This window comes from Drosophila tropicalis, unplaced genomic scaffold, assembly GCF_018151085.1.
Source record: "Drosophila tropicalis isolate 14030-0801.00 unplaced genomic scaffold, ASM1815108v1 contig_593, whole genome shotgun sequence".
NCBI lineage: Eukaryota > Metazoa > Arthropoda > Insecta > Diptera > Drosophilidae > Drosophila > Drosophila tropicalis.
This window is the reverse complement of record NW_027173070.1, coordinates 4,189,789-4,206,721: the sequence shown is the minus strand read 5'-3', so window position 1 is coordinate 4,206,721 and position 16,933 is coordinate 4,189,789. Positions and strand designations below refer to the sequence as shown.

Sequence of the window (16,933 nt, the reverse complement as noted above, 5' to 3'; positions counted from 1 at the left end):
TGAATTATAGAAAACTTGTGCAAAATCTGTTAATGGACATCTCGCTACCTGTTGGTAAGACAAGTTAGTTAGAGCATTCGAATTTCGTTAGCGTTATGTGTCTGCTATTACAGGGCTATTTCGGTGTGTCAGTGTATATGTTTTTTGTTGTTTGCAAATTACATTTTATTGGCCACTTCCTTGACTTTGCTTTTGGGCCGCCTTTCTGTTGTTGTATATGTATGTGCGTGTGTGTGTGTGTGTGAAAGAAAAATCAATAAATTTCATTTGATTTTTATGCCACCCCGTAACGCCCCCTTCTTGTGCCGATTTTTTGAGAGCATGAGGAACCCTTGAATATGCAGGCTTTGTTTTTGCCTTTGGCTTTGCCATGGCAGCAGATGTCCTTACCCCTTATCCCCTCATCACATTTCGGTCCGCCCTCACACAAGTCTGCCTTTGTTTCCCACTGTCTGTGTGAGTTTTACCGGTTTTTTGTTTTGGTTTTGTACAACCAAGAGACAGTTTTGTATCTATGTGTATTTAATTGTCTGTGTGTGAGTTTCCATCCGTCTGTCTGGCCTAGAATCAAGCCAACAAAATTTTTATTAATTATCACAAGAAGCTTTCTGATGGGAAAGTAGCCACTTGCCCCATTGCCGCGCTAGTCCGTTGGCTTTAGTTTTAGTTACTTGGCATAGTTAGTTGGTTAGCATTTGAAAGACATTTGAGATTTGCCTGTCAGATTCGATAGATACATAAATAGATTGTCTGTTTTTTGATATGCCAGCTAATTAGGTGAGGTTTGTCTTTCGTATGATTGAAACTTTACCGTTAACACTTCAGATGTGTGGCATTTTGCATAAACCAAATTTGTGTATTAAATTAGTATAGAGTTAAGAACAAGTTAAACTGGAATTAAGACTTAAAAGGCAGATGCTGAAATAGCAACAAAAAAAAAAAAATAGAATCTAAATCATTTCGTTTAGCAAATATATGTAGCTAATCAGTTCAAAAAACCAACTAAGATTGCCAATTCTTATTAGAAGGGAATTCTGATTGATTGCTTAGTATAAAGTTGTCAGTCTTGGCAAATTTAAAAAATTGTTTTCAAATTAACAATCCCAGTTAAATCACGTTCTTATTAAGTGTAAGTGTTTTTCCATTTCAACATGAAAATTGTTTTACTTGCTGGTTTAGTGAACTTTTGAATTTTTAATTTGTGGTAACTGGAAATTTATTGTCTCTAATGAGTGTTAATAATATTCAATTAAAACTCACTAAAAACAACAGCTTAATTTACACATGTGCGACATATTACTTAAAGTTTTCAATTAAAAAATGTTTTGATATAAAAGCCGAAAATAAAAGTTAATAATAGTCGGTAATTTGTTATAAAATTTTATTAATTAGAGTATTGGTTTGCCATTCATACTCAAAGGAAAAATAAGAAATAAAAAACACTTTTACAACCACACTTAAAGTAAAGACATTTGAATTCCCATCATGTGTGGAATGGTAATTAAGAGGCATATCAAACTTCAAATGAATTAGAAAAAGTGATTGGAAATTCCAAAAGTAAAACACTTTCATTGATGTTAAGTGATTCTTTGCCCTAAAAAGTTTATTTGGGCCTCACTCCAAATCCTATTTAAGAGCTAATGCTCTCAAGTGCCGAAGTAAATACAATATTTATAAGTATAATTTAATTTTGAACTTCAATTTTCATCACTTTGGGGTGAACTTTATTCAAAATTCACATTTGGTGACCCCGACGTTGCTGCGGTGCCAGGTCAAATTGCGTATCGTTTCATTTCCATTTCAATTTTCATTTCATAAACAAACGGGTTTCGTCTTCTCACCTTTCAGGTCGGCAGGGGTCCGACTGGCTCTTTTTTTTGTTGGTTTTTGTTTTGTTGATGCTTGCATCATTAAGAAGCAGCAACGGCAATTAAATTTAATTATTAATGTCGGTCAGTGGCCAGATCGTGCCCCGACAGAGTGACAGACGAGCGGCAGGTAAAAGTTAAAGCTGTTGCCATTTATGTTAATTTCAATAAATTAATCACAGACCATAATATGTTTATGCTTATGCTTATGGGACTCTTGGCTTACATCACCTGGCTGGTTTGGAATATTTTTGTTGTCATTGGTTTGTTGTTTTTCTTTCGGTTATCATTGCGACCTCAGAAACAGGTGTTAAAAGAAATGTGATAAGTGTTTGTAGTTCTGTTTTTGTTTTGTTTTCATTATCTTTAAATTGCATTTTGCACGTTTGCACGTTCATTATTGAAACATCAGTTCGATGCTGAAAAACAGTTGTCAAATTGTGTTGCAAATGTGTGCAAAAAACATAATATTTTTGGCTAGTTCTTTTATTCTATGCCCAACACGTTTTGCTTGTTGATAACTTAATATGATCGAGGAATTTGGCTTTTGGTTTCTCCTCTCACGTAGTGTCACATGGATAAATCCATTCCATACCATACGGAAACCGTTTTGTATGTGCTGAGAATGAGAAATTACTGACCTACAATGGATTTGATTTCCCTTTCCTTTTTGGAAACAACTTACCCATTATCTTGGCATTCACAAAAGTTCCTTCCAGAGCAAAAACAACAAAAATAAAGGAAAGAAAGGAAAAAAAGGAACTAGGAACCACAAGAACAACAACAGCAATAACAACTTCATCGTCTTAAAAACAATGAACACACAGGCCAAGGCAAAGGGCTCCTTTGTCCAAAACTTTTTCTCCCCAAACTCTCAGTTTGAGCTTCAGCTTTGCTTTCTTCTGATAACAAAAAGAAACTTTTTTTTAGTTCTTCTCTGAAATTCTATATATTTTTATACTGGGTACTCTTGGCTGTAGATTGTAAGAAGATTTTTATTTTATTTTTATTTTTTTTTTTTTTTTGGCACAGCAACAAAACAACTTCTTAGCAATTTGTATGTGGCGGGTAATTCATTACTTGTTGAAATGCTTGTTCCTCACTAGACATTTGGATAAAGAGTGAGGTGGAGGGGGCAAAACGAGGAAGTTGCTGTATCCGTAAGATATCACACAAAACTATTTGTATTTGCTGAGTTGCTCATATTTTTCACTTGCCTCAACACAATCCAAATCGACTCGACTCGACTCGCTTTGTCTGAGTGGCTGAGAGAGTGACGGTCTGACGGTTCGCATCTCCGGGGCCAGCATAAACAATACATCAAGAAAATGTTCAAATGCGATAAGCGGAATCTCATTTGATGTTCTAATAAAAAATGAACTACGAATTCCAAGTATCTTTTCAAACACATCTCCCCTAGAGTTGGTTAATTTATCTGGTCTAGTATCTGAAAATTTAGGGCTTTTCAACATAAGAGTTTCGCACACACACACACAACTCAATGGACGCTCATCAAGACAAAATTCCCTTCAGGGAAAAGTATTTTAGAGAAATTATATTTTCCATAAAATATATTCTCGTGATTGTCGATGGCCTTAGCAGCTAGCACTCTTAACTCGTTAGTTATTATATTATTTTGTATAATAATTAATAATAAATAATAATAAATAATATTCTCGTGATTAATAGATTATGTTCTGCTTAATTAACAATTTCCTTAAAAGAAATACTGTTCAAAAATATGTTAGAGAGAAACCTTTTTTTTTAATTTTTAAATAAAATTAACAAACTACTGAATAGTGTAAAGTTTATTGATAATACTAACATATAATTTAGTTCAATAGATAATTCTTAGGTTACATGGGTTAATCCTTTCTATTATCCTATATTTGAAAAAAAAAAATTATAATGTCTTTTGAACTTGATGAATTTAAGAACATTTTGATGACTGAACATCAGTTGCTGATTTAAACTAATTTATGAGCTTGTGGTTAAACCAAATTTGATGAGACAATAATAAAAAGCAAACAAAAACCAAAGCAATTCAAATTTCAATCTTTTGTTTACATGATAATGAGGCAAAGATTCGTTCTGCTTTTAGCCCCAAAAGACGCAATCTTTTGCCATTTCTGGTTTTCACAAGCATTCTTTTTTCCCCCCTTCCATTTTGGTTTTTTCTTTTTGCGTATGGCATTTGCCTTTTCCTTCACAATCGTCAGTCCTCAGGCCTCGGTTTCTCTCTGTCTCTCTGTTGCTGCCTCTCACTTCATGACATGTGCCACAAGCGGACTCCAATTTATGGCTATGGATACTATAAATTGTGGCTGGGGCTATTGATTTGGCTGTTTGCTGTTGTTTTCTGTTTGCCATTCCTGACTGCGTGTGCTGACATTTGACAGTTGAGTTACAAGGTCATTATGTGTGTGTGTGTGTGTGTGGGGGGGGTTTGGGGCAGTAGGAGATGTGGGAATATGGGAATGCTGCATGCGGCACACACACAAACACACATTGTATGCAATTCGTGCAACTCGTTTACAAATAGCTACATGCTATATAGAATACGGTTTGCATTGTATCTATAGGTGCGTGCATTATCTTATTTTGGAATTGTGGTCATAAGCGCGCCTTCATTTCCGTTCTCAAAAGAAGAAGAGGAATGATATTTGATTGATGGCCAAAAGTATAGAGAAGCATCAGAAGAGTCATTCATCTAGGCAAACTCATCTATCTTTCTTCATGTTCATGTTCATCTTCATCTCCTTCAGCCATTGTTTTGTTCAGACAATAGAAGAGCACACAAACTCTGATCCCTCGTATCAATTGAGCTGTCGTTTGTCTAGATTTTCGGTAGCTTGAGTCACCTTAATCTTATTTTCAGTTTGGAGTTTTTAAGGTACATATATGCCAATTAGGGTTTGCTTAACAGAAATATATGTATTTCACAGACTCTCTTTTTTCTCTCTGCTGTGACATTTTAAAAAGGGGAGAGCCGAGAAGAAGAGTCTACGCTTTCACCGAAAAGTGAGAGAAAAACTGAGGAAAAAATATATGTATGTATGTATGTATATATAAATGCTGACAGGCTACTTAATCGAAGTAGCCGAAACGAATCTCAGACTCAAACGAAGTGAAAAGCAGATGCGTTTTTTATGCATTTTGCAGTTAAGATGAGTTTCAGTTTCAGTTTTTGGTTTTTGGGCTGCTTTTCGGCTTTTGGTTTTGGGGTTAAGAGGGAAAGAGAGACAGAGGAAAAAGAGACTTTTGAAGATGACTGCCGCATTCCATTTTATATGTGTATGTATGTGTGTGTGTGTGTGTGTTATATATGGTCTTGTATCTGTGTTTTTGTGTCTTTTTGTTTTTTTGGTGGATGCAGGAACCTGTTTGGTTTGAAAATTTACGAGTTTGGCGAATGCCTGACCAGAAAAAGAATTCAATGAACTCGTCTTCTAAGTTGCTCTTTCGTTGCGCTAAGTGGGGTCCATGTAAATTGTGGAATACCAATCGGTTACCCATCCATCCTCCCTCCTTCTATCTGGCTCTAAGCCTGCAGGCCAGCTTCCTTTCGAATGGGAACTTGCTACAAATTTTGTTGCATGCCTTTTTGTTCCTGCTGCCTCTTATGGCTAATGTTTGCCATGCTCTACATCTAAGCATGTGTGTGTGTGTTTGTGTTTGTGTGAGCCTTGTTTTTGCAGTTGTGGTCCACTTGTTTCATCAGCTGTGACCAATGATTGTATGGTAGTGTTTTTTTGTTTTTGCTTTTCTCCAACATAGTTATAATTGTGGACTACGCACAATTAGTCCAAAAAACTTATAATTAAATTGATGGCCAACTGAATTGAGAAACAGAGAGACCGAGACCGAGACCAAGACCAAAACCGACCAACTAGATGAGCAGAAGCATCCATTTAAGTTTTAATTGCCATCATTTGACTGGGTTAAGTGTGGGGACCAACTAGTAAAAAAAAGCCACAATTATGTTTGGAACCTGGCATGCGATTTGAGGTTTTCTTGGTCATTACGACTTGATTTTGTAGCTTCTTGTTGTTGATTTATTTTTCGCTTTTTTTTGTTTTGGTTGTTTGCGATTTACTTTATTTTTAGGGAAACCTAACGAGAAACAAATTGATTTGCAAGCCGGAAATATAAATGAGTTGCAATTAAAACAAATTTCAAAATGGCAAATCATCAAATATCAATCAAAAACATTGATATGGAAAAATTAAATGTCAATCGGGAGAGATTATGTCAAATTCATGAAATGTCATGAATTCATTATTAAATTTATGCATTTTAAATGGCCAGGGAGAAATATATTCCCACAAAAAGCAAAAGTTTTCCACTTTAATTCCATTTTGATGGGCACTGACTTACTGTGGCTATTTATTTCACATGGAAAATCATCTTTTATTCAACAGCTTGCAACAGTTTTCAATAAATTCAATTCTTATATTGAGAATATATATTTATGTTTAAATGAATATATAAAGTTGGCGATCTCATACTTGAAATTTAATTTCTTGCATTCATTTAAAACTATATATTTTCTGTTTATTAAGAAGGCGACGAAGGTCTTAATAAAGGCTTTAAATATAAGTGCATAAGTAAAATCTTTAAAAGGGGCAGCTAATTCCAAAAACTTATTATAAGTAGCTAGCTCTTAATTAAGAAATATCGTTAGTTGAACAAGATATTTAACCATTTCAGAAGAAAGTACTCTCTACTTATAAAATTGATGCTCTCTGATTCAAATACATATTTGTGTTAATATTGTTTACATAAACCTATAACCAATTTCTAAACCAGAGTTAGCTACCACAAATATTTATTCCAGGGTTTGATCTTAGAGTGTTAAAGTAGAATAATAATGAGTGAAGTTAACTATAATGACAATTACTATTTTAAGAGTGTGTTTATTGAGTTTTTTTTTTTTTAATTACATGTTATATTACTCATTTCAATCTCCATTTAAAGTTAAACAAAAATTACAAGTTTCCCAACTAGTTTATGTGTGTAAGTTGCTATTTTTAAGACCTTGGTATTTCTGATTGATCAGCACATAAAGCTAACACTTTCGATGATTACAAGTGTTTTAAGTATTTACAATTTTAGCGTTTTCAATAATAGTCATTCATCCATTCTTAATTAACCTTTAAACCTAAAATTCTTAATTAGCTATTAAATGGGATTTTCAGATATATTTAAAAACTTAAAGTACTTGTTTCATATCTAGCTTACAAATACATACATACATTGTTTATAGAAAGAAACACAAACAAAATCATCTTCAATTTATGGGAAAAGCCATTCAACAAGCAGCAGCAGCAACAACTCTAATGACTTGAACTAACCTTCGGCAACAAATCATAGCTGTCAGAGATGGAAAAAAATACATATATATGTATATATAAATACTTGAACAAATACAATAGCAAGTAGAAGATTTAATAAAGCACCCAATAGAGCACACGGCTACCATCTCCGATCTCCCATCTCCCATCACCCATCACCCAACGCCATCATCTTAGTCAGGCAAAAGGCCAATAAGAAACCTGTTGCAATGTTTTTGTGATTTTGGTGCTGCTGCTGCGCTTACTTGACTAGTTTTTTTTGTTTTCTTTATATGTAGATACATATTTTATATATACATATGTACAAGTATATGTACTATTTGAGAGAGACCTTTAAAAGAGTGTGAGTTTAGTTTAGTCGCTCTGGGGTTATTCTTGTGCATTTGTCTCCGCTGTGTTGGCATTAGGAATGAATGTTTATTAAACCGTAACCATAACCGCCGACGATGCCGCCATTAGCGGCAGCAAACTTGTCAAGCCAAATGGCCAAAAGGGCAATTGCAAGAGAAGCAGGGAAAAAGAGGGAGATCAAATAATACACCTAACAAGTTGCTAACTTGGCTTCATAAGCAGCTAAAGAAACCAACAACAACAACAACAGCTACAAAAAAAAAAGGTTTCATCTTACAAACGTTTGCAAAGGGAACACACTGCGGCGGCCTTCGGGCATTAAACTTTGTTTAGCCATGGGCGCTAGACAATTGTGGCAAATGTTGCATCATCATTAAAATATAGAAAAAAAATAACAAATAAAAAATGGAAAAAATGGCAAAAAACAAAAAAAAAACAGGCATTCAGCATAATCACTGTTGATGTTTTTGCGACCATGTTGAACTCAACGCATCGACACTTTCATTGTTTGTTTGCCTCAAGTTGAAAGCAAATGCAAATGCTGAAGATGATGACAGATGCGGCAACTGCTCCCCACCTTCCTCAGCCCACTCGTCGTCAGGCATCATCTCCTTTGGCTTCCCATTTCACCTTTGGCTTGGCATTTTTGTTTTTATTACAAAATGTTAATGGTTAATGCTGTTGCCGATGCCGATGCCGAAGCCAAAGCCGGCGAGCCTATGTGCCAGAGGTGCAGCAGTTCAGGTGAGTCAGCTTAACTAAAAATGCCAGTTGGAGGCCGTCGAAGAGACATGCCTGCGTGTGTGTGTGTGTGTGTGTGTGTGTAGGTTGTTGCAGATGCCACAAAGATGCTTATACCTCTTGACAGAGTTAACCAACAGCCAAGCAGATAGTGCGATAAAATGTTCAAATACCTTGTTTAGAAAAGTACTAAAAATCAGTTAGGGTTAAAAAATATATTTGCCATAAATCAACATCGTTTAAAGCTCTTCATGGAAAGAATATCCACTGTCTAATATTATCCATCCTCTTTGTGAGATAAAATATTATTCAATTCGTATGTGTGAGTTATGTGTATTTTTATGTATGATCCTTGACGAAATTGGTGGGCTTGCCTTGTTAGCGTTAATTTAAAGAATAATGCAAATATTTTTAAACAATTTTCGATTTACCCTAGCTAAAGTTAAAAGATTGATCACTTGAAAACATATAGAATTCTTTTATGAAATTAGGATTAACGTATCATAACACGAAATTAGTTAAAGTTGATTGGATTAACATTAAACAGATTAATTTCTTCACTTCACTAACACTAAGAGATAAATTATTTATCTTAAACTTTTAGAAATATTGTTCATTTCACTATACAACAAAAGTCATTTTTGTTGTAATCTTTTTGTGAGCAATTGTTGATGATCATGTTAAAGTTGTTCTAAGTCTTTAAGTTTCCCTCTCAGTCTCAGAGAGTGTGTCTTCTGCTGCTTCCATTTATCACATGTGTTGCAACTGGCAGGTGAAAAATTTGTAAAATGCATTCAGGTGCCACAAAATATTTAAAGCATGCCGTAAAGTTTCGTTCCTCCACTAGGGGCTTGAAGTTTTATTTATTTTTTTCCTTTTGCTTTTTTAGTAAGTCATTAACTGAGAGTTACCTAACTCTTGGATCGTCGTTGTGGTTGTCGTTGTCTGAGGCAATCTGCTCTGATGAGTGAGCCCTGCAGCTGCCTGCCTACCTGCCTGCCTGCCTGCCAGTTGATTGAGCCCGTAATTAGGCCTCCACGGCCTCCCCATTGAAATGACTTGTACTGATACATCATGGCATAGGTACATTCATGTTCAACTCCTACTACCACCAGCACTACAACATGGATTTTTTCTGAATCTCTGATCTTTGGGCATTTCTCACATGTGAGTTGCCAACTTAATTAGACAAGTTAGACGAGACTTGACTGGCTATGTGGGTCGGCAAGGAATTAACACCCCAGCCGAAAATCGAGCAACTAAAAAGAGAGAGAAAAACAAACTGCTAAAAATCCAAAATCAAATGGAAATGGAAATCGAAACGCAGTAGCATGGGACAGCCAATTGATATGGACTGTGAATACGCAGTGGAATTCTTGGCACGTCGGATATTAACCAAAAGCAGAGAACAACAGCAAAAAACCATAACAAATTTCATGACTCAGGGGGTCACGACGACTCTTAAATACTCTAAAACTGAACAGAAATGTTGACTTAAATTTATGGGAATCATTAATTTTTATGACAAACAATTTGTCACCATGTGTCAATGTGTCATTCTAGTATAACATAGTTTGTAACAAAGTGAGTTAAAGGACATACGATTCAGCATAACCTTTGGTTAGGGTATAATAACAAGCAAATATAAAAGGCAATCACAATAAAAACAAACTGGGCAGGGCCAAAAAGGCGTTGAAGTGACCAAGAAGAGACTTGGAGCGCGTCGAGAGTCAGGTGAACAACCGTCTGATTACCTTTTGGAGATTTTTACAGCTATTTACTCATAGTTTTTCCTGTCTCTCTCTCACTGATTCTCATTCCCATTGACTTCTTTCTCTTTTCTCTTTCATTCGTTACGCCCCCAAATTCTACTCCTGTTGTGGCATTCCCTTTTGTTTGTTTTACTTGCGGTTGGTTGCTGGTGGAACACCTGTTTTATTTTCCCAGCCATCAAGCTACTTCCAAGCACTCTAATTATAATTTTTTGGCTTTTTTGTTCTTTATAAACAGAGAGGAAAATGGGAAACCAAAATTTAAAAAGTTTACAAAATGAGCTGATACTTAAGAAAGATTTTTCTATAGACTTGAATGAGGTAGAAGGAGGAGGAGAGTGCAACCAGATTTCGTTGTGATCCAAATACCCAAAATATATTGATTTATCTTGTGTTAATTATTAAACAAACATTGAAAGATCGTGCTCAGAAGTGGCAACTTCTATTCAAAAGAAGGCAACTTACTTATCTAAGCCCTGGCGCTATAAAGTTCATAAACCTATAAATGTTACTCATGTATTTGATCTGAAGAAGGTAATAACCTAAGGCAACTTTTCTCAAATTGAACCAAATGCTGTAAACATTAGTTTGTATAAGAACTACATATATAATTAATCTGAAAGTCAAACTACACTTATTCTCTAGCTATGTATATGAATAGTTGGTCTTTGCTAATGTTTATGTTTGATTTTGTTTATTGATACTTAAAATTTTTCTTTTACGTTTGAATGTCTGTAGTTTAAGTATAGCAGATCTCAAAGGAAAAGCCTGCTAGTTATACTTTCAGCCACAACTTTTCTATTTTCTTAAATACATACAACTAGAAGGCCTAGCCCAAGGCCACGCCTCGAACCTTTGGAACCTTTGAGTAAGTCCGCCACTGCAAATTTTTTAATAAACAGCCCTGGAGTTTACAGAGTTTATTTTTCTCTTGAAGTGCTTAGTAAATTTAAGATTTGGTATGTATTAAAATGATCGGCACTTTGGAAAAATCTTTATATTAAGTTAATTACAAGATATATATTACCGATGGTTTTACATTTGCCATAACTCCTTGATTATGGGAGATCCAAAAAAAAGTAAACCGTAAAATTAGCTTTTCTTAAGATGATTTCAAGCTCTTAATCAATATATGTATATACGTCAGTTTTCATTAGCCTTTTGATAACCTCTGGCTATGTCTATAGTCATGTCATGACCTTAAGCAATAGACTGGATTAAGACATATGTATTGATGGGTTGCCCTCTTCTAGATAATAACCAATCTTGATTCAGTCAACTTTCATCAAGCCAGACATGTGTTTAGGCAACTGTTTCTATGCTTACATAAAGCTAATGTCCACCATCAATGGCTTGGTGTGACTTTTTATAAATATGTTTCTTTTTTCTCCCTTTTTTTTTGCCTATCATCATCATCATCGTTGGCAACATCGACAAAGTCATAACAAACATCTGCCCCAATCCGCAATCTGTTGTCCCCGGTTACTAAAATCAGGAGGGGGGAGGTCACTTTCACTATCAACCGAGACTACTGACTACCTCATCGTAATCCCCTCCAGGCAACTAGCCATCATGGCGATGATGATGATGATGATGTGTTTTTGTTGGACGCTTTTTTTTTTTGTCAGATGGCTTTTTGTGGCTCCCGCATTGTATAATTTTGTTCATATGTATATGCATTCATTGTGGGTATGAATGAGTTTTGCTTTCAAATGTTGATATCATCAATGAATAAATACAATAAATGTTTGTTTGTTTTATTTTATTTTATCCCATTTTGTTGTATTCTACTACTTTTTTTAGCTTGTCATTTTGTGATTACAACGCGCTCTACATTCCGTATACAAAATATTTGAAGGTTTTTTTTTATCCATTTTCTGTTGCTGTTGTTGTTTTGTTTAATCTCTTTGCCAACGGAAATAACATGGACCGGGCATACATTTTGCACTTTAATCTCTTGCCATCGATTTTGATGTCTACAAATCGCCGCAATCTGTAAAAATGTGCATGAAATTTGTAAAATGTTTGTCAACTGGCATCCATCAGGAGCATTCATTCACCACATGAGCAACAATAAGTTCATATTTGCACACATACATATATAGAAAATAAAATATGTATCTTGTAGATACACTACCTACATGTGTACATATCAGAAATATGTATATATTTTTGGCTACAACAAAAAAACTCGGCAAATATTTGTTAACAAAATATGTAAACATATGAAAAATTGCCCACAAGGTGCAAATATTTTGTTTGGTTGTTGGTTTTTCTCGAATATTGTATTTAAATAATTTTTAAATGCATTTATAATTAAGGTAGATCGACTATATACCTACATATGTATGTATGTATATATGTAAGCTGGACATGTCGTAGCCCTACTCAGTTTAAAAGTGTCAGCGAAAGAGTGTTCACTTTGTATTGTTATCAGTGAAAATAATATTATTAATTTTTATTTCAATGGAAACCCAATCAGACGTTACTTTACGATAAGAAACTGCCAGAAATCGTATTAATCAAAAGTGATATCGATTTTGCTACGTTACACAACAATTCGCGATAAGGGAGAGACAAAAACCAAGCCTTGTTCTGCATGTATCGAGTGATTCCAAAAATGAAGATATTTGCAGAACATTTGTGAGTGCGAGACGGTAATATATACATATATATTGAAATATACAGTTGATCCATTCAGTTAAAACTTTAGTCACGTTCTTTTCCCCTCCATCACCCATGTCACCCAATCTCTTTCCACCCATTTACATATACATATATATAGAACCTATGTATATAGCGTACTATTTAACTTGCATGCCTAATGAATGTCACTGGGCAACCCATTTCGGAATTAAGAAGTTCCATCCCTACACTCTAAAAAGATAACGAATCTTTTTATGATATGTTCAAGGGTTGTGAGAATGACCCAGAGTCTTTCTTTCTTATTCTTTGACTTTGAAGCTTTTACCTTTTTACTTGTTTTTGTTTGATCAATTAGGTAGTGAATTGTAGTCATATCTTACAATTAGTTACAATTTCTTTTGTAAAGTATTGTTCATCATGATTGTTTTGCTTTATTTGCATACAGTATCTATATACTTGAACTGTGTTGTCTAGTGTTATCCCACATTGTTTGTCTTGAGTGCTTGGGCAACCTAATTCAGCCTAACTTAACCGGTTAGATTGTCAATGACTCCACCTGGGCCACCATTTAACTTGATAAAAATCGCATGACAAGACCTTTTCGAGGTGTGGGCGTGTGGGATGACCAACTCACCTAGATACATACATATATACCACTCGGGCCCCCCAAAACATTTGTGCTTAATTAGGATGTCCTAATTAAAGGACTCGTCAACTAGGCCAACTTGTATGTATCTGTTGGAAAATGTATAAATATATATATTGTTATTGTATGATTAATACAACTTTAGCTAAAGCCCAGATAAAACTTAATTAATGAAACGCAGCACAAACATAAACTAATTAAGAACAGAAATGGCCACATTTCGACAATAAATGAGTTTGTTTGTTGGCCGAATGCTTGGTTCGTTCTTTAGGTCCGTTTTAAGCCTCTTACAAACTTGCGACAATCAATTTTGCCACACTGGATGAGTTGGGTGGCAGAGGGAATTGAGGGACAGATAGGATGGCGGGCCACCCAGAGCAGAACAGGCAGTTCATTAAATGTGAATGGGTGTTCAATAAAGTTTAAGCGGCTTACATGAATGATGATACCCTAACCCCCCTTACTCAAAGAAGAAGCCGTTCTGTTCGTTTCCTTCATCTTGGAATCTTTTCAATTTTATTGGCTCATTCGCCTCAAGTTTTCTGCTCTGCTTTTTTTGGCGTCAATGATTTGCTAATGATTTAACAAAAATGTTTAACACATTATAAATAGACTTAAGTGTATAAACAAAATGCTATCAGCCCGCATTTCCAGCCCCACCGCACTATTCGTTTTGTTACGTAATTCCCTTAAAATTGAGTTCATTTCTTACAATTGTTGAATGCCTTTAACTATTTGTATTTAGTTAGATTGATCCCCTGGCCATCTTTTTGTGTTGAACACATAACGAATCTCCATAGTCATTGTCATAATCATCGATAAGTGAAGGTCATATGCATATTTATGCTCATTTACTAGACACGCCAGTCTACATTTTGAATAACAACAACAATGTTGAGAGAAATATTAATATAGTCGGAAAACCAGTTTTTCAGATATCATCATCTCCGTTTGAGTTTTTTCTTTTCCGAATATGCCCAGCTAGCCTTTTTTTTTTCTTTCTACCTTTTGAGACAAGTTATCGTCGTGGCTATAGGATTTTTTATTACCCATCGAAATGTAAGCCTAAGACAGAATTTGTTTTTACAATTTTTCGATTTCTTCTTGGAATGTGAGCTTGGATACTGGGACAAAAAGAACGAATGAAATTTAATTACAAAACAATAAAATTTTCAATCAACGCAAAAGAGAGACAGCGAACCAAGGACCAACGGCTGAAATTTCAATGGCCTTAACAAAGAATTAAATTGTAAATATCATCAAAATTCTAAACCTTTTTTGTTAAAGAACTTTGCATTTTAGGAGAAAAATTTCATCCACGAGCTATCTGTGCAAATTAAGTAAGTTTTTTTTTCCCTTTCCATGGGGCATAAAAAGGCAAATAAAAATGCCAGGCAATAATTTTTTGTTGCAAGTTGTGCTTTTTGTGAGACGAAAAAAATGCGAATTATTTGCGGAACTACAATGTAAAATATCTTCTGTTGAAAAGGACAAGGAGTCTTCCTTGTTGCAGTTGTTGTTGTTGTTGTTGTGTCGTGTCAGCATCCGGGGAATGCAAAACTGCAGTCAGAGGAGTTTGGAAAGAGAGAGAGAGAGAGAGAGAGAGACCTAAAACAAGACCGACATGGCAGACAATGGGACAGAGGAACAGAGGGATAGTGGGAATTGCACCAGTCCAGAAATTGCAAATCATGCAATTTGTGGGCACTTCGAATGCAATCAGCAAAACTGTTTGATTTATGATCTTTTCTGTAGTTTGTACTAATTTTTCAAATCATACACAAAAGCTACAACACCAACCAACCAACCATCCAACAGTAACAACAAATAATAACAACCAGAAAACCTGACTCAACAGAAAAATTAATCATGACCAGCAGATGAATGAAAAGGAGATGCTGCTATATACAGCTGTGTGTAGTTAAAGAAATAGTCACTATCAATAACTCAATAACAATTTAACCCTACAAAAGAAAAGAGAAAAATGTGCACAAAATTGAAAGAAAAAGTTGTCTGACAAACTTTCATTATGCAATACGTCGGGGTCACCAATAATTATTTTGCATCTTCCTGTCTCTATCTCGCTCTCTCTACCTGTGAGTTTTCTAGGGTTAAGCCTTCTTCCTGTCTATATTGAGAGAGTGGTCTTTATCGCAGCTTCTTCCTGCCCTTTTAAACCGTGTAATTATGCAGCATAACCATCGATGGCGATTGCTGTCGCCTCCTTTTTTAAGGAACACAGAGAGCATCTCTTCGTAGCATTTTGCATTATGATAAACGAGCTTATATGTATGTATAGAGGCACCCAGATCTGGGGACTGGGCATCCTTTATGCTGCAGATCACTACTCCACTTCAACATCTTCATTATGAATTATGGCCCTTCCACTTGGCTTTTTATGTAGCATAAACTTTGTTGTTGCTTATTCCTCATGGGTGTGTGTGTGTGTGTGAGTGTTTGCCATCCCATGAGACATAACTTTTGCTTTTATCACTCTGTTGTACATGTAACAAGGACTTGGAAGACTGTGCTTATCTCTTCTACGAGGGAAACTTTTTCATCCAACATGTTGCAACTAATTACATAAAGCGACACGTGCAAGTTGTAATTTTATTTGTTACAACTTGAAATTAGCATGAATTTACTAATTAGCTGTGATTGTAAAAGTTGCCAAAGACGATGGCCTCCAACAGAAAACTGAATAGTTAAAGCAGACCTCCCATTCAATTTTTTTCTCTCTTCATACTAACTATACACGCTGCACTTGCGTTGGTTGCTTGGTTGTTGTCAAGCCAGATACTTTTACTAAAAACAAAAAACAAAAACAGTTAATACCCATGGCATATGTATATGGTTACACAAAATATATGCGGAGCACTCTACCCACAGTCTCGGTTGCCGTTAGTTTACAGTTAAGACTAACTAAGCTGGCAAGAAATTGCCTTTTCAAATATGTTGCATTTTACTGCAAAAACATCTTCTGCCTTAAACATGCATTGTATTCAGATTTTAAACACATTTTTATTATGGCAAAGGAGTTGCTATACTTTGTAATGCAAAAAGTCATAATTTGTTTTTGAAAGTTTCTTCCTCCATGATGATGATGATGATGATGTTGATTATTAAATTTTAGTCATTAAGTTTTAATGTTTCACAAGTATGATAGGACGATATGTAAGAGCTCTTAGCCTAGTCATGGTGCAGAATGAGTAGATTTTCTTGTATTTAAGTGAGGACTTTTGGCAAACTGATTGTTGCTTGTCGGCGTCATTGAGTCTTTAACTTTTCTTAACGTCCTAACGTAATTTTCGCCTGGACAAATGTTGTTTAAGTTCCGCAACATATTCATATATCTGTGGTATGGACACTTCTATAGTTTTCACATCCTTAGTCGATATCGCTTTGCAACAGCTTTTAAATTTATCCTTTTTTTTTACTGAATTCCGTTTTAGGGACTTCCATTACTGTGCCTTCCACAAAGAACTATTAATAGTTGACCGTTTTCTAGGAGAATTTAGTTTAAATCTTCCATTGCTGAAGTTTTAGATTTCAAAA

At 35.1% G+C, this 16,933-nt stretch overlaps 1 protein-coding gene across 4 annotated transcripts in view; it reads left to right on the top strand.

Moving 5' to 3' along the window:
- LOC137577601 (putative polypeptide N-acetylgalactosaminyltransferase 9) overlaps positions 1-16,933 on the top strand; it is a 61,464-nt gene that overhangs the window by 1,269 nt on the left and 43,262 nt on the right. The window lies entirely within an intron of this gene.